The following is a 25,121-nucleotide window of genomic DNA, read 5'->3' as shown; positions in this document are numbered from 1 at the left end:
ATAAAAACACATCAGTCATAGTTGGTTATGATTACAGTTTTGCTTATTTGAAGGACTGTGACTGAGAACTGGACTTTTTAAAGTGGCTGTAAAAACTTTCTTTACATTAAAATAAATAAGTCAGAAATACTTACCTTCTCTGTGTAATTGTATTGGTGGACAGAATGCATTAAGGCAAAAAACCTTTTGATTTTAGAAGACAGATTGCATTCCAGAAATGCTTGGTTGCACATTATTTATACAGTATTTTAAAGCTGCGGAGTAGAACCTCCTTACCAGGTTTTTACCTTGTGTCCCACTGTCTTAGAGTATGACAGGAAGCAAGAAAAAAATCTTTCCAAAGTCACAGCTTAGGTGTCATTAAAACAAGGATCCCCATAGAAAATAAACCCTCTCCTCTGGCTACAGAGAACCAAATTTTGGACTCTCCCCCACTAACAATGACCCCCCCCCCCAGAACACACACGGAGAATGGATCCCCCCCCCCCCCCCCATCACCTGAGCATCTTTATATGACAGAACACTGGCATTAACCTGCAACCTGTAAATAAAATGACAGATAGCCAGCTAAGGTTTGGTTTACACTTCTGCTACATATGGTCAGACTTTACCAGGAGACTTCCTGGCGACTTGCGTACTACTTTGAGGCACAAATCGGATAGAAGTTGCCTTGAATTAGTACAGGAACCTTTTCTAAAGTCAGAGTGATCCAAGTAGTGCCAATTAAGACAGCTCCCGTTGACTAACATTGGATTTTACATGTCATGCGACTTGGGGCCTCAAGTCGTATCCCAAGTCACGGCTGTGTGAACAGAGTCTAAAGCTGGATACACACTATCCAACTTTTGTGGTTAGATTTCCTTCAGATTTACCTTTTCTATGTAGTGCAAGGGCCTGCCAGATTGCATACAAATTGAAAGTGTTTAGGTTTGACCTCATATTATATAGTTTTGGTAAGTCTAAAGGAAAAAGTCTTCAGAAAATCTTATAGTGTGTATGGCCCTTAACTCTCCATGAGCACCTGTGATATCTAGTGGTGCATCATCAGGGCCAGCTGTGAAAGTCAGAAAGTAACAGACATATTTAATTGATCCTGAATCCAAGATGGTGGCTCGTAAGAAAAGGGGGTACAGGGAAAACGTTGGCTGGAAGAAGATATTACCGGACTTCATGGACTAATAAATGTGTTTTTATATTATACGAACATTTATTGTAGTAGCTGAAACAAATATTTCACACATAGTGCATCTCACAAAAGTGAGTACATCCCTGACATTTTTGTAAATATTTTATCTTTTCAAGTGAAAAAAACTGAAGAATTGACACCTTGCTACAATGTAAAGTCGTGACGATACAGCTTGTATAACAGTGGTAATTTACTGTCCCCTCAAAATAACGCAACACACAGCCATTAATGTCTAAACTGCTGGCAACAAAAGCGAGTACATCCCCAAGTTAAAATGTCCAAATTGGGCCTGATTAGCCATTTTTCCTCTCCAGTGTCATGTGACTCGTAATTGTTACAAGGTATCAGGTGTGAATCGGGAGAAGGTGTGCAATTTGGTGCTATCGCCCTCACTCTCTCATACTGGTCACTGGGAGTTTAACATGGCACCTCATGGCAAACAACTCTGAGGATCTGAAGAAAAAAAAAAAAAGAATTGTTGCTCTACATGTTGGACTAGGCTATACGAAGATTGCCAAGACACTGAAACTGAGCTGCAGCACAGTGGCCAAGCTCATACAGTGGTTTAACAGGCCTCGCCATGGTCGACTAAAGAAGTTGAGTGCACGTGCTCAGCGTCAAATCCACAGGTTGTCTTTGGGAAATTGATGTACAAGCGCTGCCAGCATTGCTGCAGAGGTTGAAGGGTTCAGCCTGTCAGTGCTCAGACCATATGCTGCACACTGCATCAAAATGGTCTGCATGGCTGTCATTCCAGAAGGAAGCCTCTTCTAAGATGATGCACAAGAAACCCAGCAAACAGTTTGCTGAAGACAAGCAGACTAAGGACATGGATTTGTGGAACCATGTCCTGTGATCTGATGAGACCAAGATAAACATATTTGGCTCAGATGGTGTCAAGCGTGTGTGGCGGAAACCAGGTAAGGAATACAAAGACAAGTGTGTCTTGCCTACACTCAAGCATGGTGGTGGGAGTGTCATTGTCTGGTGCTGCATGAGTGCTGCTGGCACTGGGGAGCTACAGTTCATTGATGGAACCACGAATGCCAACATGTACTGTAACATACTGAAGCAGAGCATGATCCCCTCCCTTCGGAGACTGGGCCGCAGTGCAGTACTCCAACGTACCGACCCCAAACACACCTCCGAGACGACCACTGCCTTGCTAAAGAAACTGATGGTAAAGGTGATGGACTGGCCAAGCATGTCTCTAGATCTAAACCCTTCTGTGGGGCATCCTCAAACAGAAGGAGGAGGAGCTCAAATTCTCTAACATCCACCAGCTCCGTGACGTCATCATGGAGGAGTGGAAGAGGGCTCCAGTGGCAACCTGTGAAGCTCTGGTGAACTCCATGCCCAAGAGAGTTAAAGGCAGTGCTGGAAAATAATGGTGGCCACACAAAATATTGACACTTTGGGCCCAATTTGGAGGTGTTTATTAGGGGTGTACTTTTGTATTCTGAGGTGGCAGCAAATTTACACGGTTTTACAAGCTCTACACTTACTACTTTACATTGTAGCAAAGTGTAATTTCTTCAGTGTTGTCACATGAAAAAATATAATATACAAACATGTGAGGGGTGGACTCACTTTTGTGAGATACTGTAGGTGGAAGGTCCACTTGAAGTACTGGTGATCCACAAAACAGGAAAAGAGATGGGCCAAATGTAAAGTCTTGTTTGTAGGTCATTCTCCAAAACCCTATAAAAAACGAACACAAGAGGGGTGCCTCCATCTAGGTGTAGTGATTAAAAAAGCATAAAAGACAAAAATGCACTTACTGGATAAAAGTACATCAAGGCTGGTCATAGACCCCTGAAGGACCACCTAGTGTTTGTTCCCTACCACTCTTCCCTACCAGTTCAGCTGCGATTAGCTGGTTGTTAAGAAGTGGGCCAGAAAGCCGGCCTACCAGAGTCATTAGCTGTCAGCAGGGTTCCCTGTTAACATCTAAATGTAACAAAACAAAAAAAAAAAAAAAAAACAATGCCAGCAATAAAAAAAAAATAAACAAGAATGAAATCATGGCATGGGGAACCAACCACCCCTCCACCCAAGTCCATATCAAACCTCCACCCTCCTGAACCATACCAGGCTTCATGGCCTCAATGTGGGGGGGGGGGTGCCATGTTGATGGGGACAAGGGCCTCTTCCCACAACTCTGGCCGGTGGTTGTGGGGGGGGAGGGGGGTCTTCTGTTTCAAAGCACCGCTCCATATGTTGAGGGGATGTGGCCTGGTATAGTTCGGGGGGTTTTGTGCTCGCTGCTGCCCCCCCTTCGGATAGGGGTCTGGTATGGTTGAGGGGGGGGGAGGGAGAGGCATGCTTTTTTTTAAATTTTGGTGTGGGGGGTTCCCCTTTAAAACCCACACCAGACTAAAGAATATGGTATGGATTTGGGGGCAGACCCAATGTTTTTTTTTTATTTTTTTGCCAGTGAGTTTTGTTTTTTACATTCAGCTGTCTACGGAGAACCACACTGACAACGGATGACTCATCCGTTGTCAAGGATGCGGCAGCCGGCTTCCTTGCCCGCTCCTTAACCAGCAATTCACTGGTTGTTGAGGACGCTGGTGGCCCCACTCTTTTATGCTGAACCTACTAAACGTAACTTACACACTAGGCTAAACTCTGCTAAATGTCAGCAACAAAATGCTAAAACAGCATTTTGTCTAGTATTTCTAAATGTTTTTTAGCTTTCTAATGTGCATGAAGCCTTAGGCTTCATGCATACTGCTTTATTGTACACACCGTTTCTCTGGACAGGATAAAATCAGTGTTAAAACCTCACCTACAGGGGAAGGGGAGAAGAAAGCAACGCCACCTCAGTGTAGATTAAAGCTGTTGGTTTATTGCACAAAGACAATTAAAAACTCACAAGATATATATGTGAAAAGCCAGCATGGTAAAGTTTTTCATCTGCTCCGCTTTGGGGTGAACTGAGAGATGGAGGGGGGACAGCCTTTGGTCCCGGCTGTGTCAGTGGCGTCCGACACTTCCTGGCTCCTGGGTGGTCTTCCAGCAGCGTCCTACGTCACATCCAGCGGTTGCAGGCAGGTGCTCGCATTCGGAGCATGTGTGCTCCTTAAGGCATTGCTCCTGTAAGGATGCTTTTACACAGCTGTCAGATTCCCCCAAACAGAGTACATCAGGCACTAGTGTCCCTGTCCCCATACACATCTGTCACAGTGCCCCCATAAACACCTGTACCAGTGCACAAAACATGTCAATGTCCCATCACATCTGTACCATCAAGCACAAAACTCCTACAATAGTGTACCATTGTGACAACATCTGTCAGCGTCCGCCGGTGGCATATCAACATCTGTCGGTGTACAAGTGCACAAAAACATCTGTCAGTGTACCACCAACATACATTGAAAGCGTCCCTGTCCACCTGTGCAAAGGAACACACACGTTGGTTCCGTACGCAAACAGCGATGGCAACACATGTGAGGTATCGCTGCGGATGTCAGAGCAAGAGCAATTATACTAGCACCAGTCCTCCTGTGTAACCCTAAACTGGTAACCAATAAAGGCTTCTAAATCATTGCCTATGGATTTTCAAATACCGAAGTTTGACGCCATTTCACAAGAGTGCACAATTTTCAGCATTTCTTTGGTATCTATTTACCCAGCGCAATACCATATTTTAGCAAAAATGTGAGTATTATATTGTCTCTGTGTGCATTGAAATTCATTAAAATGTATTTATGTATTAGTGTGTAAAATAGTGTTTTACTGCTGCGCAAAAACTGTGCACCATAAAAATTTGCAAAACCCACCATTTTATTCCCTAGGGCCTCTGCTACAAAATATACAGTCAGGTCCATAAATATTGGGACATCAACACTATTCTAATCTTTTTGCCTCTATACATCACCACAATGTATTTGAAATGAAACAAACAAGATGTGCTTTAACTGCAGACTTTCATCTTTAATTTGAGGGCATTTACATCCAAATCAGGTGAAGCAGAGCCCACAACGCTGATTTGTCTTATCGATGTGCCTGTTTTTTACTTCTGAAATCTAAGTGTAATTCTACGTATTAAAGGTTTTGGGAATTACAGTACTCCATGGAATTTCTGTTTATGCCATCACCTGGAGCATTTGGCTTATAAGTTCTACCTGGTCCTTAATTACTAAGAGGTGCATGCCTGTGTACCTGAAGCTGGCTGACTGATGTGGATTTCATTGCGCTTTCTGGCCTCTGGTAAAACAGTGGCAAGATTATGAGGTGAGGGCATATGTGTGCTTCTTGGTGGAGGGAGATCACTGTGTGGAGTCGCTGTCTCCTTTATTCCCTTTCAACACCGATTGGACTTAAGGACTTGTTTCATTCATCTTTTGGGACTTTTATCTTAATATAATATCAATAGGATTTGCGCTGCATCATTTTGTTTTGTTATTCCCCTACATTGACTCAGTGGCTTAGAGTTCGGTAATCAGGCAATTCCCTTGTACAAGCTGACCTACAAAGTTAGAGGTTGCTCTAAAAAGATTTGGTTCTCAAGGGTGGATTCCTTGACCACTATACCGGAGAAGGAGTAAAGTGTTTATGTACATCAGGGGTAATGAATTAAAATTCAAGGAGGTCCGGTTGCTAACATTTTCTTTGGGCCGAGGTCCGAATCTGAAGTCTTTGCTATGACTCAGAAAGATGGGCAAAACAAAACGTGTCCATCAGCGTTGCTCTTAACATAAAATATGCCCATCCGAGTGCCCCCTAACAAAATATGCCCATCAGAGTGCCCCCTAACATAAAATGTGCCCATCAGAGTGCCCCCTAACATAAAATGTGCCCTTAGCATAACATTTGCTCATCAGCGTGACCCTTAACATAAAATAAAGGACACTCTGATGGGCACATTTTATGTTAGGGGGCACTCTGATGGGCATATTTTATGTTAGGGGGCACTCAGATGGACACATTTTATGTTAGGGGGCACTCAGATGGACACATTTTATGTTAGGGGGCACTCAGATGGGCACATTTTATGTTAGGCGGCACTCTGATGGGCATATTTTATGTTAGGGGGCACTCAGATGGATACATTTTATGTTAGGGTGCACTCAGATGGACACATTTTATGTTAGGGGGCACTCTGATGGGCACATTTTATGTTAGGGGGCACTCTGATGGGCACATTTTATGTTAGGGGGCACTCTGATGGGCACATTTTATGTTAGGGGGCACTCTGATGGGCACATTTTATGTTAGGGGGCACTCTGATGGGCACATTTTATGTTAGGTTGCACTCTAATGGGCAAAACAAAACGTGTAAATCAGCGTTGCTCTTAACATAAAATATGGGCATTAGAGTGCCCCTTAACATAAAATATGCCCCTCAGCGTGTCCCTTAGCATAAAATATGCCCATCAGAGTGCCCCTTAGCATAAAATATGCCCATCAGAGTGCCCCCTAACATAAAATGTGCCCATCAGAGTGCCCCCTAACATAAAATGTGCCCTTCAGAGTGTCCCCCAACATAAAATATGCCCATCAGAGTGCCCCTTAGCATAAAATAAGGGGCACGCTGATGGGCATATTTTATGTTAGGGGGCACTCTGATGGGCAAAACAAAACGTGTAACATAAAATATGCCCATTAGAGTGCCCCTTAACACTAAATCTGCCCATTAGAGTGCCCCTTAACATTAAATATGCCCATTAGAGTGCCCCTTAACATAAAATAAGGGGCATGCTGATGGGCACATTTTATGTTAGGGGGCACTCTGATGGGCACATTTTTTTTTTCTTTTATGGGGCACTCTGAGCACTACAAAATATGCCCATCAATCTGCACACTTTAATTTATAATGCGCTTAACATAAAATATGCCCATTAGAGTGCCCCTTAACACTAAATCTGCCCATTAGAGTGCCCCTTAACATTAAATATGCCCATTAGAGTGCCCCTTAACATAAAATAAGGGGCATGCTGATGGGCACATTTTATGTTAGGGGGCACTCTGATGGGCACATTTTTTTTTTCTTTTATGGGGCACTCTGAGCACTACAAAATATGCCCATCAATCTGCACACTTTAAAAACCTCCCATCAGCTTTAAGTGCAGCTATGACCACATTGCTTTCTCCCCTTGTGCTCCACATACCTGGAGCCAGGAGCCGAGTCAGAAGTCACGAGCAGGGGGGCGGGGCGCGCACATGTCACGCCCCAACTCGCTGCCTGGCTGAATGGGAGCCGCAGTCAGGAGCGGGGGGGCGGGGCGCGCGCGTGACATCACGCCCCTACTCGCGGCCCAACAGGACACCGGCCGGGAGCCGCAGCGCACACACAGCACGTCACTGGTTGCTGGGACACCCGCGGTTCCATAAAACCATTGAATGAATACAGGAGGCGGCCGATGTACATTATACCTTTTTATCTGTGTTCCCCTTGATTGTTTTATCTTTATATACCTACTGTATGGCTCCTAATACCTTGTGTGTCTTATTCTTACCCCTGGCTAGGTTATCATGGCATTATACCATTATTTGCTCTAGTATATCCTTAGTAATCCTTAGTAACCTGTGTTATGATATAACAGAATGGACACCTGTTTGTTACATTGTCTGTTTTCAGACTAATACTTGAAACTAATAAAAAAAACCTTAAAAAACAACTTCGGTATATACACTATACCTGGCTGATATACCCGGAAATTGGAAAATCACTGAATTAGACACTGCTACTCCAGCGATACTTCCTTCTGGGTCCTGTGCCGAGTGGTTGGCCTGCTACATTCTAAACAGTGGATGTGAACAACTTTTGATTATTAAGCTGCTTCAGTATATACTGCATGTAGAGGTATTGTGTCTTCTCTCTCTATTCATTCGAAACAGGCTGCTCAGCACAGGCGCCATGGAGTTAATGCTTTGAATATTCTGAATGAACGCAAAGTAATCTCTGATTGGAGAAGGTGGACAGAGGGCAGTGGCACCACTAAATTCATTTAATGGCTGAACTAGGTGATGTAGAAGACCAACTAGTTTCTACAGTACTGATGAAGCTGAATAAAGAGGCAAAAATCAGCTTGCCCATGCAGAGTATGCACCTTTCAAGTCTAAAGCCAACTAGTATCCCTTTTAATGTCTGGCAAAGACAACTTTGAGCCATCTGTCACTATGGCAATCACAGAAGGATATGCAACTATAACAGTAGGGTTGAGTACATTTACATAGGCTATGAATTCTGTATTGGTTCAAGCTTTTGAACCTTACCTAAATTAGATAGCATCCTAGTAAACACAATTGCTCTGGAGTTCAGCTTCGTTTTAGAAACTGGATACTTAAGTAGGATATATATATATATATATATATATATATATATATATATATATATATATATATATATATATATATATATATATATATATATATATATATCCTTGCCTGCCTTAATAATGGCTCCTACAACTATTTTGGAGACCATATTAAAAAAGGTCTTTTTTGTATTGTCAAAATACCAATCAATTAAAATATGTATAAAGTACACTTAGGGCTCAATGTTTAAATATTAGCACACAAGAGTTATACAAATTCACAAAGTTTACTAACGGGTTTGAACTGGAAAAAAATGTGTGAATACTGGGTGAAAGACCCCTTTGAGTATAAATACTGTTGCAATACTGCTGCTTAAGCCTGCACACACATTCTGAACCAGTCATACAATAGAACTTGTAGAAGCTAAAAATACTTGGGACGATTTAATGACCCAATAGCTGACCAAAAGTACAAATCACCTAAGTGAAGTAAAAACCAAAGTACTGTACATGACAGATTAAAAATGACAGAAAAACAATATAAAGCGAGTTAATTATAAAGAGATGGCAGCAGATTATCCAAGGTCCTATAAATAGACTACATTAGCACACAAGGTCAAGACCTTAATGGAATAGCATCCAATCATAGGACACAATTCTGAAAACACTGAGAATGTCTTTGCTAGGACTACAATAAAATCAGAAGTGACAATTAGCTTCTTTCCTTTTGAGTCACCAACCAGAAAACACAAACAATAGAAAGGTTCTATGACAACTACGTCTAGACAAAGATTTTGCAGTTTAATTTTTTAACTTTGCAAAAAATCAAGAATAAAAAAAAAAAAAAGTCTGATTACTAAGGAAATATGATGTATATTATGTTACTTAGGTTTATGAGTTCCTACAGCATTTACATATATCTGAACATTCTAAAACATACTAATATATGAGCATCAAAACTATAGAAGATTTAGGGTATGCTTTATAATGTAGAAAAGTTGTTCCATCTGCAGAACTATTGCTCAGTGTTTAAAGTGGGCCTGGACTCAAAAAGATCTGATATACAGTACTGTGCTAAAATGTTTTAGACCGGTGTGAAGAAATGTTTTAATCTAAGAATGCTTTCAAAAAATTGGATTTTTAACTTACCCTAAAATCCATTTCTCTGATGTTCATTGACAAAGCTCCTGATATTCTTAGCCACTGTGTTATACTGCCCCCTACAGGAGTAGGACTCTAGGCAGAAAAAAAGACTGGCTACGCCTATGGGCAGTCCCAGGAGGTATACTCCCTTCTCTCTACTATAGGTACTCAGTTTAGTTAGTGTCAGAAGAATTACAACTCCACAGAGGGGTGGTGCTGTGTCCTTTAATGATCAGAGAAATGGGGGGGCGTGTCTGGCCAGCAAGGAAGATGGCCGCGTAATTGCAGAGCTCCGGCGGACCTAGCTCACATCAGCCCACAGCGACAGCGATCCGGGACTCCTACACGCTCACTTTAAGGCTGCCGAATTCCCCGCAGTCACAGCCGGCATGTCGAAGCGCCGCAAGGCGGTGAAACCGCCTCAGAGGCTCACGGACTTCTTCCCAGCCGGTCCGAGGAGAGGTAGGCAAGATGGCGCCGTCCTCGGCGCGGAGCGCTGCATGCAGCCGATGGAGGGAGAGGGGGAAGCAGCTGGGGGCAGCCTGGGGAATATGGCGGACCTGGAGGAGTGCTCCCCTCCCTCCTCACCGGCATCTCGTAGCCCAGCCAAGTCCAGACAACGTGTAGGGGAGGTGGAGAATCCCCCATCCGCCCAGCATGTAGCAGGACAGGGTCCTTTCACCTTAGAAGCATTCCCAGCCTCTGACCAGCCCTTATCTGAAGCCACACTGAAAAAGATGTTGCTGTCAATGCGGGACACTTTATACAATGATCTATCTGCCAGGTTTGCTCCCCTACATGATAAAGTTGTACTCCATGAGGACAAGATCAATCACATAGAAACAAAGATGGCGGACTTGTATGTTGCCCATAATGATGTAGTGGATGCGTACGCAGACCAGGAAAGCGAGATTGAGCGTCTTCAGAACAAAATAGCGGACCTAGAAGACCGCACGCGGATCTCACTATCTTCATACAGCGTCTGATGAAATCTCTGATCCCGACGCTCAGCGACATTGAGCTATGTGTTGATCGTGCGCATAGAATTCCTAAGCCTAAGTTTCTCCCAGATACGGCCCCTAGGGATGCACTAGCTCGAATCCACTACTACCACGTTAAAGAACGTGTTATGAGAGCTGCCAAGCAAAGTCCAGCTGTACCAGACGAGTTCATGGGTATCTCACTTTATACCGACATTTCGCAGCAAACAGCGATTAACAGGAAAAAGCTTGCTCCGCTTACTAAGATCCTGCGTAATCATAACGTGATCTACAAGTGGGGATAGTTCCCTGCACCACAAGAATTGCGACAAATCTACATTGTTTTTTTTTTTCTTTTTTCCTCCACTTTGTGTTTTGCAAGCTTCCACGGGATTTTTTACCCTTTTTTTTTTTTTGGAAGCTCCTTGCCTGCATAGCATAATGCCCAGTGTAAGGCTGAGCAGTGTGCTATCCCCCAGTTGCCTCAGCGGCTCATCTTGCAGCCGCCCATGGTGCCCGTGTTTTTTCGGGCCTTTCTTCATTTTTTGGTGTCTGTCTTGTCTGTCTTGTTTGTCCCCCCATCTTTTCTTTGCAGTTGCTCCGCTTCATCGTCCTGCCGAACTACCAATTACGGATTCTTCAGCATCACCGATTTGGCATCGACCACCTCTCCACTTCCTCACCACTGCCGAGCATCTCACGGCTCAACAGGATCCTCAGTACACTAGGATATGTGCATTTTCCCAATCAGAGACTTTCCGCATCAGGTACGGTTTCCACCTTCCCTATAAAATTGACAACGCACTCCTAATCGCACTTTGCACGCATCTACCATGCCCTTACGATTGATTTCACTGAGCGTTAAGGGCCTTAATAGCCCGTACAAACGATCGGCCCTCTCAAGAGAAGCAAAGTCACTCAAGGCGGACGTTCTCTTTGTCCAGGAGTCACATTTTGCTATTGATAAATGTCCTAAACTGTCCCTTTCGGACTTTCCCCACATGTACATGGCTAATGGTCCTAAAAAAACATGCGGAGTTTTCATCGCCATAAGACACTCGGTCACCTTCAAATGTATTCAGTCTGTGGCAGACCCTGAAGGGCGCTTTCTTATTTTAGTTTGTGAGCTTAATCATTCTTTATTTACCTTGGTGAACCTTTATGCTCCGAATACGAAGCAACGTAAATTTTTGGCCCCTTTGTTCTCCCAAATTTCAGAAGTACAGCAAGGTTCCCTCATTATAGGGGGAGATTTTAACACTGTCGTAGATCCGTCTATGGACTCTACCACCCCTTCTAGACGTCCTGTCCACTCCATTACTCCATTGTTACTCAAATATGAACTGTATGACATATGGCGCTGTTTCAATGGGAATGAAAGGGATTATACATTTCTGTCTGCCGTACATTTATCTTATTCACGCATTGATCTCTTTCTGACTACTAAATGCATGTTGCAAAATGTGCTTGCGGCCAAGATTGGCGCAATCTCTTGGTCCGACCATGCCCCTGTAATTCTGGAAATCGATGATGGCCTGCGTAGTTCCCCTCCTCACATTTGGAGACTTGACTCCACGATTTTGGCGGACGAGAAATTGCGCCAGTCGATCCTGCAGGAACATGACACTTTTTTTGAATATAATGACACTCCGGGTATTAACAAATTCACATTGTGGAATACCTACAAGGCCTATATGCGTGGGGTCATTATCAAACTGACTTCCATACTTAGAAAGCAGAGGAGGAGGCGAATAGAAGAAGTACTGGCATCTATAACGACCAAGGAAAAGCTAAATAAGTTGAACCCGTCCCCCCAACTCACACAATTACTGACCTCTGAAAGGCAACCCCTCAGATCCCTTCTATTATACAAATATGAAGCACATCTCAAATACATGAAAGCACGTTTTTATGCCCTCCACAATAGAGCAGGAGCTTGGCTAGCCAATAGGGTTAAGTCCAAACAGGCTAAACAACGTATCTTATCCCTACGATGTCCTACTCAGAACGACCTCCTGTCTAATCCAAAGGACATTGCCAATGCCTTTGCGAAGTACTACCAGTCCTTGTATGACCTGCGTAGTGATGTGAATACCCCGCAACCGACACCAGACCACATTGCCAAGTTTTTGTCTGGCATTAAGCTGCCAACCTTATCCACTGACCAGCTGGCATCGATTTCCCAACCCATCACCTCCCAGGAAATCTGTGAGGTCATTGCCACACTTCCGAATAATAAATCCCCGGGGGAAGACGGGTTTTCTAACGAATACTACAAAAGCCTCTCTACTAACCTTGCTCCCCACTTACAGTCCGTCTTCGCTCTCGCCTCCTCCACTGCTTCTTTCCCACCTGATATGCTACGGGCGGTAATTGTTACTCTTCCCAAACCTAACAAGGATTCATCATCCCCGGCAAACTACAGACCCATATCTCTTCTTAATACAGATGTCAAGATTTATGCCAAGATCCTGGCCATTAGACTGCAGAAAGTCCTCCCCCTCCTGGTCCACCCGGGTTTGTCCCGGGTCGACAAGCACCAGACGGAACTAGACGCCTTCTAAACTTGATTGCGTCGGTCGGGCCCTCTCGAACGCCTTCTCTGCTCCTCTCCTTGGATGCGGAGAAGGCGTTTGACAGGGTCCACTGGGGATATTTACAGAAGGTCTTGGACACGTTTGGCATACGCGACTGGCTCCAGGCTGCTGTAATGTCCCTGTACTCTAACCCCTCAGCTGTCGTTCTGACGTCTGGCATCAAATCAGTCCCAATTCATATCTCCAATGGCACTCGTCAAGGGTGCCCTCTCTCACCCATTATTTTTACCCTCCTTATGGAACCGCTGGCCCAAAAAATCCGCTCCAACACCCACATCAAAGGCATTACCATGAATGGTCAAGAGCATAAGATTGGCCTGTTTGCGGACGATGTTCTGCTCTTACTATCCGACCCTTCCACATCCTTGGAGGCGACTTGCACCTTGTTACAGGAGTTCAGTGCGGTTTCATATTACAAGTTAAATGCCAGTAAATCCCAATTACTTGAGCTGCACTTATCTCCTTCTCAACGTCGGGCTATAACCCAGCAGTTCCCCTTTACATGGGCCAAGCACTCCTTGAGCTACTTAGGAATTCATCTGACTCCACTCGTGTCCCAAATGTACACCAGTAATTTTAAACCCCTCTTAGAATCCCTCCCTCAACTCCTAAATTCCCTAAAAACCCAAGAACTCTCTACTACGGGCAGAATTGCGACCTTTAAAATGATAATTCTCCCGAAAATATTATACTTGTTCCGCACCCTGACAATACCTCTCCCTCAATCTTTCTTCGCGGCCATCCAAAAACATATCACCAAATTTATTTGGAATCATAAACCCTCTAGATGCTCGTTCCGCATTATGACTCGACATAGACACCTGGGTGGCATGGGGGTCCCTGATATTAAAGCCTACTATAAGGCTTGTGTTTTAGATCAACTCAAATATTGGTGGACGCCTTCACCTCATAAACTATGGACTACAATTGAAACCAACATGACACCTTGGAAAGACCTAAGACTCGCACTTTTAGCTGTTAAAATAGGAGCCAAATCTCCGCCGACCCTTTCCCCAACGATACGAGCTTCGCTTGAGACGTGGAAAGATCTTTCACTACAGCTACCTCCCGGGGACAAGGGTCAGCAGATCCCGCTCCCACTTACTCTTTTGGCGTTCTTTATCCCTCAGATAGATCTTAGACGCTGGTCGTCTAGTAACCCCTCCTGCCCACAAATTTACCTCCAAGACCTCTACCCAGACCGGGAACTAGTCCCTTTTGCTGAATTAGTAAGGAAATTTAACCTCCCACCCAAAACGTTCCACACTTACCTCCAAATCCGTTCCTTTCTCCGTGCCTGTCCTCTACCCACACATCTTTGTATACCCACGGCTATTATGCAATTTTTCCAAAATACGCATAACCTTTGTAAGGGCATAACCCTGTTTTACCAGATGGACTCTCGGCAAAACTCCACTCCCAAGACCACCACGATGGAGAAATGGGAGGGTGTTTTTGGGGTGTCCTTCCCTGTGGCATCTTGGTTGAAAGCATTTTCCGCTACTTACTCAGCTACTAAATGTGCCGCCCACTGGGAACAATACCTCAAAACGACCCACCACTGGTACCTGACCCCTTTTAGACTCTCCAAAATATATCCATCACTTCCAGCCGTGTGTTGGCGGAAATGTGGAGAACAAGGTACCCTATATCATACAATGTGGTCCTGTGTTTCACTTAGATCCTTTTGGAACCGAATATTTTCCTTGATATCGGACATCTGTGGTCGACAAATCCCCTCCGACCCTGCCCTTGCTCTACTTCATCTCAATATCCATACTATCTTGCCTAAATATAGAGCTATAATAGTACACCTCCTCCTAGCTGCCAAACTTACGATTACAAGACTTTGGAAATCTACCGACTCCCCCCTGATGGAGGATACCATTCTCACATTGAATCAACAATGTGAGTTGGAATTCATCCTAGCCCGCATGTACTCTAGTGTGCACTCCTTCCACAAGAAGTGGGATGCTTGGTTATCACATTGCAAATGTACTGTCACTATAGTCACTATATGATATATACCTGCATATAAATTACGATGATCTACCTTTCTGCATTATCTACCCTTGCGTTTTCCTCTTGTTTCTTCCCTTCTTATATGTCCCCCCCCCCCCCTATTGTGTGACCCTCCCCCCCTCCTCTCCGATCCCCTATGGTGTAACAAGGGGCCTATGCCAAGGAACTGACATTTCGACGTGTGTGATGTTGTTGATGTTTCTTTATGCTATAGTGGGTTCCCCTCCCTTGGGCACAGCGTGATCCCTATGGGGTGGCCGGGGGAGCGGGAATCCCACGACCCAGTAGAAGCGATTTGGTTCATTCTGTTAAACTGTGATTCTACTGGTTGGCTCCTCTATCCATTGCAATTTGTGCTTGTTACCTGTTTGCTGTACTTACGCTATTGTACATTGCGACTTATCGCATACTGTTATTGTTATTGCTTTACTAATAATAAAAAAATTATTGAAACTAATGATCAGAGAAATGGATTTTACGGTAAGTAAAAAATCCCATTTTCTCTTTCGTTCATCGACTGACACAGCTTCTGATCTTCTTAACCATTGGGATTTCCCAAAGCAGTGTTAAACATGAGGGGTGGGAACAGCGAAAAAAATTCCCAAGGCTAACTATAGCCAAGCAGGTAAACAGGAGCTCAACAAAAACATCTGGAGCTCACCTGAAAAACAATACACCCTCAAAGAGGATCAGATCCTCCAAACAGCAGCCTACCAAAACCTTGCAGCCAAAGGAAGCATCTGCCAACACATCCACTTAATAGAACTTTGTGAAAGTGTGCACCGACGACCAGGAGGCCGCCTTGCAAACCTGCATCACAACACCTTATGACAGAAAGCCCAGGAGTGACTGAGCGCCCGAGTAGAATGTGCCTTGACAGGGAAAGGAGGAACCTGACCCTGGATAGAATAGACCTGAACCACTGTCTGTCTGATAAATGGGGAAATGGTCACAGGGGAAACAGACAACCTTTCCAAGGCCCATTCATGAGCACAAATAGTGAGTCTCCTTAGCTGCCAAGTACAGCCTAATTGCCTAGTCCACATCCAAGGCATGCAAAGCAATTTCCTTCAGATGTGTTGGCCTGGGACACACAGAAGGCAACACAATATCTTCATTCAAATGAAAATCAAGACAATCTGAGGGAAGAATGATGGACAGGGGCGAAGAACCACCTAATCACTGTGAACCACCAGTAAGGTGAACAACAGGATAACGCTGCCAATTCTGACACCCTGCCCACAGAGGTGAAGCCACCAAAATGCTACCTTCTGAGACAGCGTAAGCAGGGGAATCTCCTAAATATTCTCAAATAGAGGCTTCTGGAGGACAGAGCACAAAATCGAGGTCCCAAGAAAGCAACAGAGACCACACTGGAGGTGTCAAGTGCCTAACTCCCTGAAGAAAAGTATGCAACAGGCAGTATGTTGCAAAGGGCCATTGAAATAAACCGCTAAGGCTGACACCTGACCCTTGATAGTACTCAAGGCCAGTTTCTGCTCAATCCCCCCTTGGAGTGTCAAGATCAGAGCCACCGAACAAGAACGAGGATGAACCCCAAGAGACTCTCACCACGCAATACAAGTCTTCCATAGATCTTTCTAGAAGTAGGTTTCCTAGCTTTTAACAGCATTGGAAAAACCGACTCACTACTGTAAAGCATTGGTAAAGATTGGTCCTTAGGACAGCAGACCCTCCCTGAGAGTAAGCTTCCAAGGAACGTCGGCAACCAGCCACACCAGATAGGCATAAACCCGGCAAGGTCAATCCAGGGCCACCAAGATGACTGGATACCCTTCTGCCTCGATCCTGCGTAGAAGTCTTGGCAGAAGCTTGAGAGGAGGGAAGGCGTAAATCAGATGATACTGACCCCACGGACCACCAGCGCATCTATGGTGTCCGCCAGAGGAACACGTGACCGAGTCACAAACCTCTGCACCTTTCTGTTGACCTGGGAAGCCAACAGATCAAACTCAGGGATGCACCACTGGAGACAAAACTGAGGAAACCCCTCCGGATGAAGGGACCACTCCCCTTGGTCCAACGCCTGCCGGCTGAGGTAATCCGCCCGCTAGTTTTTCACTCTGGGAATGTGTATGGCGGAGAGGGCTAGAATGAACCCGTTCTGTCCACCATAGAAAGCTGGCTACCTCTATAGCTGCAAGGACACTTCTTGTGCACCCCCCCCCCGGTGACTGGGCGTAAGCCACGGCCGTGGCATTGTCCGATTAAATATGCACTGGACAACCCTGAGGACGATTCACCCGATGTTACAGGCACAGTCTGATCACTCGGACTTCCAAGACATTGATCAGTAGACTGGACTCTTCCAGTGTCCAGATCCCCAGTAGAAAATTTGCCAAGGAAGCCGCGCCCCAACCAGACAGGCTGGCATTCGTGGTGACCACTGTCCAATACAAGGGGAGGAAGGATTTGCCCAGCCGAAGCCACCATACCAGGGACTCTTACGTCCCCCGGCTCAGCTGGGTCTGAGCCAGTCCCCGTCCAGTGGGGCTATGTCGCGGCCAACCTAGCGCGGAGCTGAGGCCTGCACGCTCTTGAAGCCCAGACTAGGGGGACTCTCTGGATCTAGATTATCCAGTCCGTCGCCCAGTCCGGTAGTTAATAATAGATTCTCACAGGAACAAAAATTTCCATTGAAAAGGAAAAAAAAATGCCAGGACCAGAGATCCCAGCAAGGAAGCAAGCTTTGTTCTGCCTAGTGTCCTACTTCTGTAGAGGGCAGTATAACCCAATGGTCAAGAAGATAAGGAGCTGTGTCTGTCACAATGAAAGAAAGAGAAATGTATACATGTGTATACACACACACATTTTGCTTGCATTTCTGTTTAAAAATGAATGGCTTGTTTTACAAGGTAAGGGTTCACAAATACTTTAACCACCAAAAGGACGTACCTGTACGTACTCTGGTTGACGTGGTTATTTCAGGGCCATGGCTGCAGCTCCAGTTAAGACCCTATTATCTGTTTCAGCCAGCTATGCTGAAGTAACAGTGATCCGAGTGGCTACAAATCTGCTGTGATACCTCGCATGCGTGGTGCAAACACTGATTACATATACGTGCGCAACCTACATGTGTCCACCTATGCAAGTGCGTACAGGGGGACAGAAGCACTTTGTTTCTTTATTTTTACAGTGTCTCCAATTTATAACTTATTGCTATCACAAGGGATGAACAACCCTTATGATAGCATGGGCAGTGATAGATGTTTCAGTTTTTACAGTGATAGATGTCTCAGTTAAGAGAACCTAAGTATTTATGGTTTAGAAGGGTGGAAGATTACCCTCTCACTGCCAGAGCCATTTTTTTTTTTCTTAGCACATGTTAAAACGCACAATTTAGTCCTGAAAACTCATAAAGCAGAGTTCCAGTAGAATAAAATGGTGGCAGTTGAAATTTTAGTCTTGATTTACAGTAAAATATTTGTGTACACACTGTATAATGCCTAATTGTGTGGTAAAATATAAAAGATAAGTTGCATCAAGTTATTAGATATCAAATGTCAGGCCTCAAAAAATTGCATATATACCAGTAGAAACAAAAACATTACAGTACCCAAAATTGGCAATAGGTGAAGCTTTGAAAGCTTTTCCATGCGCATCATTTTGAGTTAACAGCGAGTGATGGCCCTAGAAGTATTGCTCATGCTGGTGTGTGCAGCAATTCTCAATGTGTGTCCCACAAATGTCATTTTAAATGCGTGTATGTAGAGAAGGGGATTTATAACATTTTTTGGGGTATTTTATTAAACCATACATTAACATTTTAGGTTTACTTTATTGCTATCACAGGGAGGGTAATAAGTCTCCCCGTGTGAGCATAGTGCAGATGAAAGATTCTCTTTATTAAGACATCAGGGGGTAAAGCTAAGGACACATGGTGGAGTTGAGAGGAGATGGCTGGGCTGTTGCTGATATAATAGTTGCAGCAGCAAGTGTGTTAAAACAAACCTGTACTTTCCAAGTTTGCTTTACAGTAATCCATCAAGAAATACAATTACACTTCTATGCTATACAGCCAGCCATTAGAGAGGATCAATAGCATATGTATAAAATACGCAATAGTAAAATGGAAATACCATGCAGCCTTCTTTCCCTCTTACTCTTAACCCTTACTTTGACAGAGATGTTTTGATGTTTTGTGCAATATTTGGACATGGTTTAAAATAATTTTGGCCTAAGATGACTTAACTACCAAAACACCTTGGAGGAAAAAAAAAAATAGGGCAATTTTTACCTTTTTCACAAAATTTTATTTTTCATTACTTTGATGACAGGTTCTCTTTAACGAAACATCAGGGGTCTTTTAGACACCACTACTGAAGGGAATGAAGTACAGATCACCCTTTGCTGCTTTTATTGTAAATACCAGCATTGACTGTTAAAACCATCCTCTGCCTGCTTAGGAGTATCGGCGAGTCCATTTAGCATTCTGCCATGTCACTCTGCACTGATGAAGGGAGTTGTGTTGGCCGACCTTTGCCCCACTTGTTGTAACCAGCTGAATAATAAAAGACTTTGGACTCCTTAATATTTTTAAATTTGGGGCTGACTTCTATTGTGTCTTCTCAAATGCAAGTCTACTATTTTAAGATTTTCAGTTTTAGGGTGCCTAGGTTCCTTCTTCATGCCACATTGTGTATGATAACATATCTACCCTTCCCTACTTGACCCTGAGATGGGTCACACATCCATGTGCAGAAATATTCAATTCTTTTTAGAGAATTTTAGTACAATACAGCAAAGCACATAACCAGAAACACATCACCAATAAAGAAAAGGGAGCATGCACAGGACAAAAAAAAAAAAAAGGCCTTTTAATGAGTTTGTCATTTTAAAGACTGGGCTGGGGATTCACCAAGCTAGGGAATTCTGTTAGTGGCTGGACAGAAGAAAGCTTGTTCCAGGTCAACAAGATGTTCTGCAGAGGAAGTTTCAAATGAAACTGGTCAAATGACAGCCTCGGCGGTGGTTACCATGAAGCCTTGAACTCCCATTGAGAATCTCACCAGGGATGTTTCTCTGATCTTAATTCCCAAGTCTGATTTCAGAGAAAGCATTTTCTCTGTAAGAAAAGCTTTTGTTTGGGACATGTTCAAACCAAACCAAAGTATTCAATGCAAAGAGAAGGCTGGACAGCAGACATTTTAAGTTAATCTAAAAGCCTGGACTATTTGAATTGTCCTGTGGTTGTTTTACAGACATATCTGGACGGGAGAGAGGTTTTTCTGGAGGTGGTCATTTACATAACCTATGAACTAGATGCCTTGAGTTCTCAGAAGGGCAAAAAGAGGTGTTGGGACCTCTGTGAATACTTGCGAGCTGAGGATAGTACAAGTGTCAGTGCAACAAACTGGGAGAGATTTTAACCTACTCCAAATCGTAGGATGCACTGGTGAGGCAGATAATTGGGGATATGCAGATAGCCATCTTGGATATCTATGGATGCCAAGTAATCCCCTTCGCCTTAGAGAGGCAATAACTGACCTTGGGGTTTCTATGTAAAAGTTTAGAGTTTAAAAAAGGTATTTGTTGAGGGATTTTAGTCCAAAATAGGAGGAATAATCCAGCCATTGGGCATTGATTACTAAGAACAGGTTTGAACAGAATCCTTTGAATAGGTCTTGGGGTACTGGCACAACTACTCCCTGGGAAAAGAGCAGGGTATACTGCAAATCTGACTGTCCTTGGGCAGATTTTAGTTGACCTGAGAAAAGGTGGTGAGTGGGTAGAGTTTTGAATGCTATTTTGTACCCCTTTAAAACCGACTGAACTGAAGAGTTTGGGATATCTGTGATCCAGTGAGAAAGCAGATGTCTCCTCTGCCCCCCTCCCCACCCACTGCTATGAACAAGGGGTGCTGCTTCACTGGGAAGAGGGCTTTGAAGACAATAGGCTTCTTTGCCCACGTCTTGAGGCAAAAAAAAAGAAAAAAAAAAAAAGGACTGAACTTAGGTTCTGAAGTTGAAGCCTAAGTAGAGTAATTAGGTGCTCTGCCTTTTTTTAAGAGGTAGAGACTCCTGAGTAAAGGGGGTATGGAAACTCGGCTGTGGAGTAAGAACGTTCCCTCTTTTGAAATCTTTGATGCATCACCACAAAGATGTACTCCTTCAAATGTGAGGCATCTTACAGGCAGCTTCAGCTGATCAGGCTTTGAGCCACAAGATTCTGCACAGAAAAGTAAGAGTGATTAAAACCAGTGTCATTACTTGTTCTAGGGCAGTGATGTTTTTTAACTACATTTCCCATGATGCTCATGCACTCTGCAGTGTAGTTAAGCATCAAGGGAAATATAGTTCCAAAACATCTGGGGTGCCAAAGTTCGCCAGCACTGTTCTAGGGCATGCACACAAAAGAGCAGATCAGGCGGCAACTGCTATCACTGTTCATTTAGGGACCAGTCCTGGAATACAGGATTGTGTTAGCTGCAGTTTGATAGACAGAAATCATAGCAAAAGCAGATTGTAGAGCCGGGCCTGCAAAGGTAAAGATACTTTCAGATCATCTCAAACTTCCTATGTGCAGGATCTTTGAATAAACATCTTCAATAGGTACAGTGTGATGGATAAGCCTGAGATGGCAGGATCATCTACTGGAACACCACTTGTTCCTGGACTTTTTTAAATGAATAGAGCCTGGTAATGATTTTTGGAGTAGTAGTAATCTTTCCTGGATTGATCCATCATAAATGGTCCACTCTATATGTTCATGAATGGGAAAGTTTTTAGATTTAGCAGGTTTCTTTGTACCCAAAGGGGCAAAGCGAGGAGAGGTTTAAGCGTGACAATGTCTAGGTTTCTGTGCACATCCACATTGGCAGGCATATTGCACAATGCTGCAACTTCTGGGGTATAGGAGTCTGGGGATGAGACATCTTCTGCAGCCTACTTAACAACCAACTCTGGGTACTCTACATTTCACTCTATGTCCATTTCTTCTAGGCCAGGCAAATTGGGATCCGAATAAGGTAGACATTGTGGAGACGGGGAAAGAGCCTGGCGTTTTGGAGTCCGGAACAGAGATAGTTGTATTATAGTTGCCTGAGAAAATATGGCATAGTTGTCTGGTAAATGACATGTTGAGTGCCTGAAATACAACTATAGACACAGAAACCTGGGTGCAGGCCATCATGTAGAAAAGTCCTCATGGCAACAGGATGGGAGGAAGCAGCCGAGTACCTTAATAAGGGCTCTAGGCAGTAAAGTATGTGACCTGTGGCGTAAGTTAACACCTTAACCTCCACATCAGACTAAGCCCTAAGTCAGGGGTGTCAAACTCAATTTGATTGCGGGCCACATCAGCATTATGGTTGCCCTCAAAGGGCCGATTATATCTAAGTTTAGATGTCCAGAGCACCCCACGTCCACTTACACCTGTAGCACCCTCCTAGGTAGGTAGGTGCTAGGTAAATGCATCTATTGCTCCTTCTGCTTATCAGGGAGCCTGATCTATTAGGTTGCCTGTCACATATTTCTACATGTGATTCACTGCGTCTGAGGGAGTGTCCCCAATGCATCCAATGAGGGAGCTTGTTGGACAGTGGAGGAAACCCAGCCAGTGACACATTAGCTTTTATGGAGTCCCAGTGGGAGGGCATTCCTGCAATGCATCCTGGGATTGCTCATAAAAGCTGGGGGGACATGTGACAGGGCGCCTTTGGCAGGAAGCAGAGTGTGAGGAAGGTGGTCTTAGGCAGTCGGCCTAGTGAAACAGGTGTGGAGCGGAGCTGCAGAGGATCCGGTGTAGCTGGCGCTGGAGCTGCTGGCAGAGTCTCTCAGGAAAAACAGTGTCCGTGAGCGAATCAATTCAACCTCGCGAGTACACAAGTAGTCCCGGACTGCTAAAGTCTAATCGGTTCTGTGCAAGGGTGGAGTCTCCGGGGGGAAAACTCTGCCTCTGAAATAAATCAAGCTAGTCAGAGTATGGTACAAAGGCTTACTCAAAGGTTTATTATGTTTCAAAACTATATATACATGCATCATCAAAAGGGGGTGGCCGAAGGGTAGGTTCCTTATAAGGGGGTATAAACTGATAAATTCCAAGCTATAAGAAACGCTCCATTTACGGAGATTAACTTATTCAGTAGATTCTATTGGTTAAACAAGAAAGCTTAAAAACATTTCTGATCTCAGACTAAGAACTAAAGGCAACAACATCTACAGGAAACCGATAGTATAATTAGAACATGCTATAATGTGTTAATTGCGAGATACGTGCAAAAAATGGAGTTTAAACACATAGCAAAATATAGATATACAAAATGGAGGAGCATGCTCCACGCTCCTACAGTGAGTACCAGGAGATTTGCCTAAGGGTCTGCCCAGAAAGGAGGGGAACTCCAATGAAGTCAGGGGATAGCTAGCTCACACAGAGTATTACAGAAAAGGGGGTTCCATATAGAGAACCCTGAAGAATAGGGGCAAAGGAGGTGACTAGTAGGGCCCTGAAGAGTGCTTCACAGAGTAACACAAGTTCAGTAAATTCTTCTTCACTGCTAGTGACAAGGTGAAGCAGTGGCCTTGCCGCACACAGCTAAATCTAGTCGTCCCAGGAAATTGTGCATAGTTTATTCAAGTCGGAGTATCCCACTCATCCTTTCTCCTATCCAAGTTCTCAAAAAAACAAAAATCACCAAAACCCCTGGACTGTTTCCGGACTGAGCCAAGCACTTTGAAAATGCTAAACTGTTGTGTTGTTGCTATGGGTAACCCAGGGGAATCCTTAACCAGCAGCTCCCAAGGGAGTGGTGCTACACACCCTGTCATGAGATGTCATGAGCCCCCCTCACCATCAGAAGTCAAGACTCACTCGCCCTTTCCTTCAGTGGCGGCCGGTGTGTTGGGGGTGCAGGGACGCCCCCCCCCCCCCTATTCATGCGTCCGGCCCCCTAATCTGCACGCGGGGCGCCGGACTAATGGAGCTCAATAGTTTTTTTTTTTTTCTGAGTCATCTGATTAGAGCCAGGGGCTCTAATAGGCTTCAGAAAAGAGTGGAGTGGTCTCGCCCGCTTCCTGATTGTCCGAAAGGCAAAACCATGCCATTGGCCGAGGAGGAGGCGGGAGGACTCGAGGAGACGCCGGGGGACTGAGGAGTAGCTGCAGGTAAGTGCTCTGGTCTCGGGGGGGGGGGGGGGGGGACACGGCACGCTAAGCTGGTCACTCTGCATTGAAAGGGGGCACACTGATCTCTCTGCATTGAAAGGGGGCACACTGATCTCTCTGCATTGAATGGGGGCACACTGATCTCTCTGCATTGAAAGGGGGCACACTGATCTCTCTGCATTGAAAGGGGGCACACTGATCTCTCTGCATTGAAAGGGGGCACACTGATCTCTCTGCATTGAAAGGGGGCACACTGATCTCTCTGCATTGAAAGGGGGCACACTGATCTCTCTGCATTGAAAGGGGGCACACTGATCTCTCTGTATTGAAAGGGGGCACACTGATCTCTCTGCATTGAAAGGGGGCACACTGATCTCTCTGCATTGAAAGGGGGCACACTGATCTCTCTGCATTGAAAGGGGGCACACTGATCTCTCTGCATATAATGGGGGCACGCTGATCTCTCTGCATTGAAGGGGGCACACTATACCTTCATTACTGAAGGCCCCTTTCACACTTTTGTGACCTTAAAGTCACACAATTTTTTAAAGCATTTTTTTGCCGCAAAGCAATGCCTATTACATTTTTCTGTTTGCGCCCCCCAAAAAATTTGGAGCACCAGCCGCCACCGCTTTCCTTACATCACAATGCACCCCCTTACCTTGTGCTGCTGCCAGGAAGAGGATGCGGGTGGATATGGGAAGAAGTGCAGGGTCTGGAGGAGAACCAGAGGAGGGCTGGAGTCAGCTTCCAGAGTCTGCTGAATGCTGAGACCAGGGGAGGCAGAGACAAGGTGGTGTTGCAGC

General features: G+C 44.6%; 1 protein-coding gene across 3 annotated transcripts in view; it reads right to left on the bottom strand.

The window, feature by feature from the left end:
- The window catches only part of STXBP5 (syntaxin binding protein 5), a 925,152-nt gene that overhangs the window by 301,559 nt on the left and 598,472 nt on the right, over positions 1-25,121 (bottom strand). The window lies entirely within an intron of this gene.

This window comes from Pelophylax lessonae, assembly GCF_965119305.1.
Source record: "Pelophylax lessonae genome assembly, chromosome: 3".
Taxonomy (NCBI): domain Eukaryota; kingdom Metazoa; phylum Chordata; class Amphibia; order Anura; family Ranidae; genus Pelophylax; species Pelophylax lessonae.
Note: the sequence above shows the minus strand (reverse complement) of the source record. Positions and strands in the feature narration are given on the sequence as shown.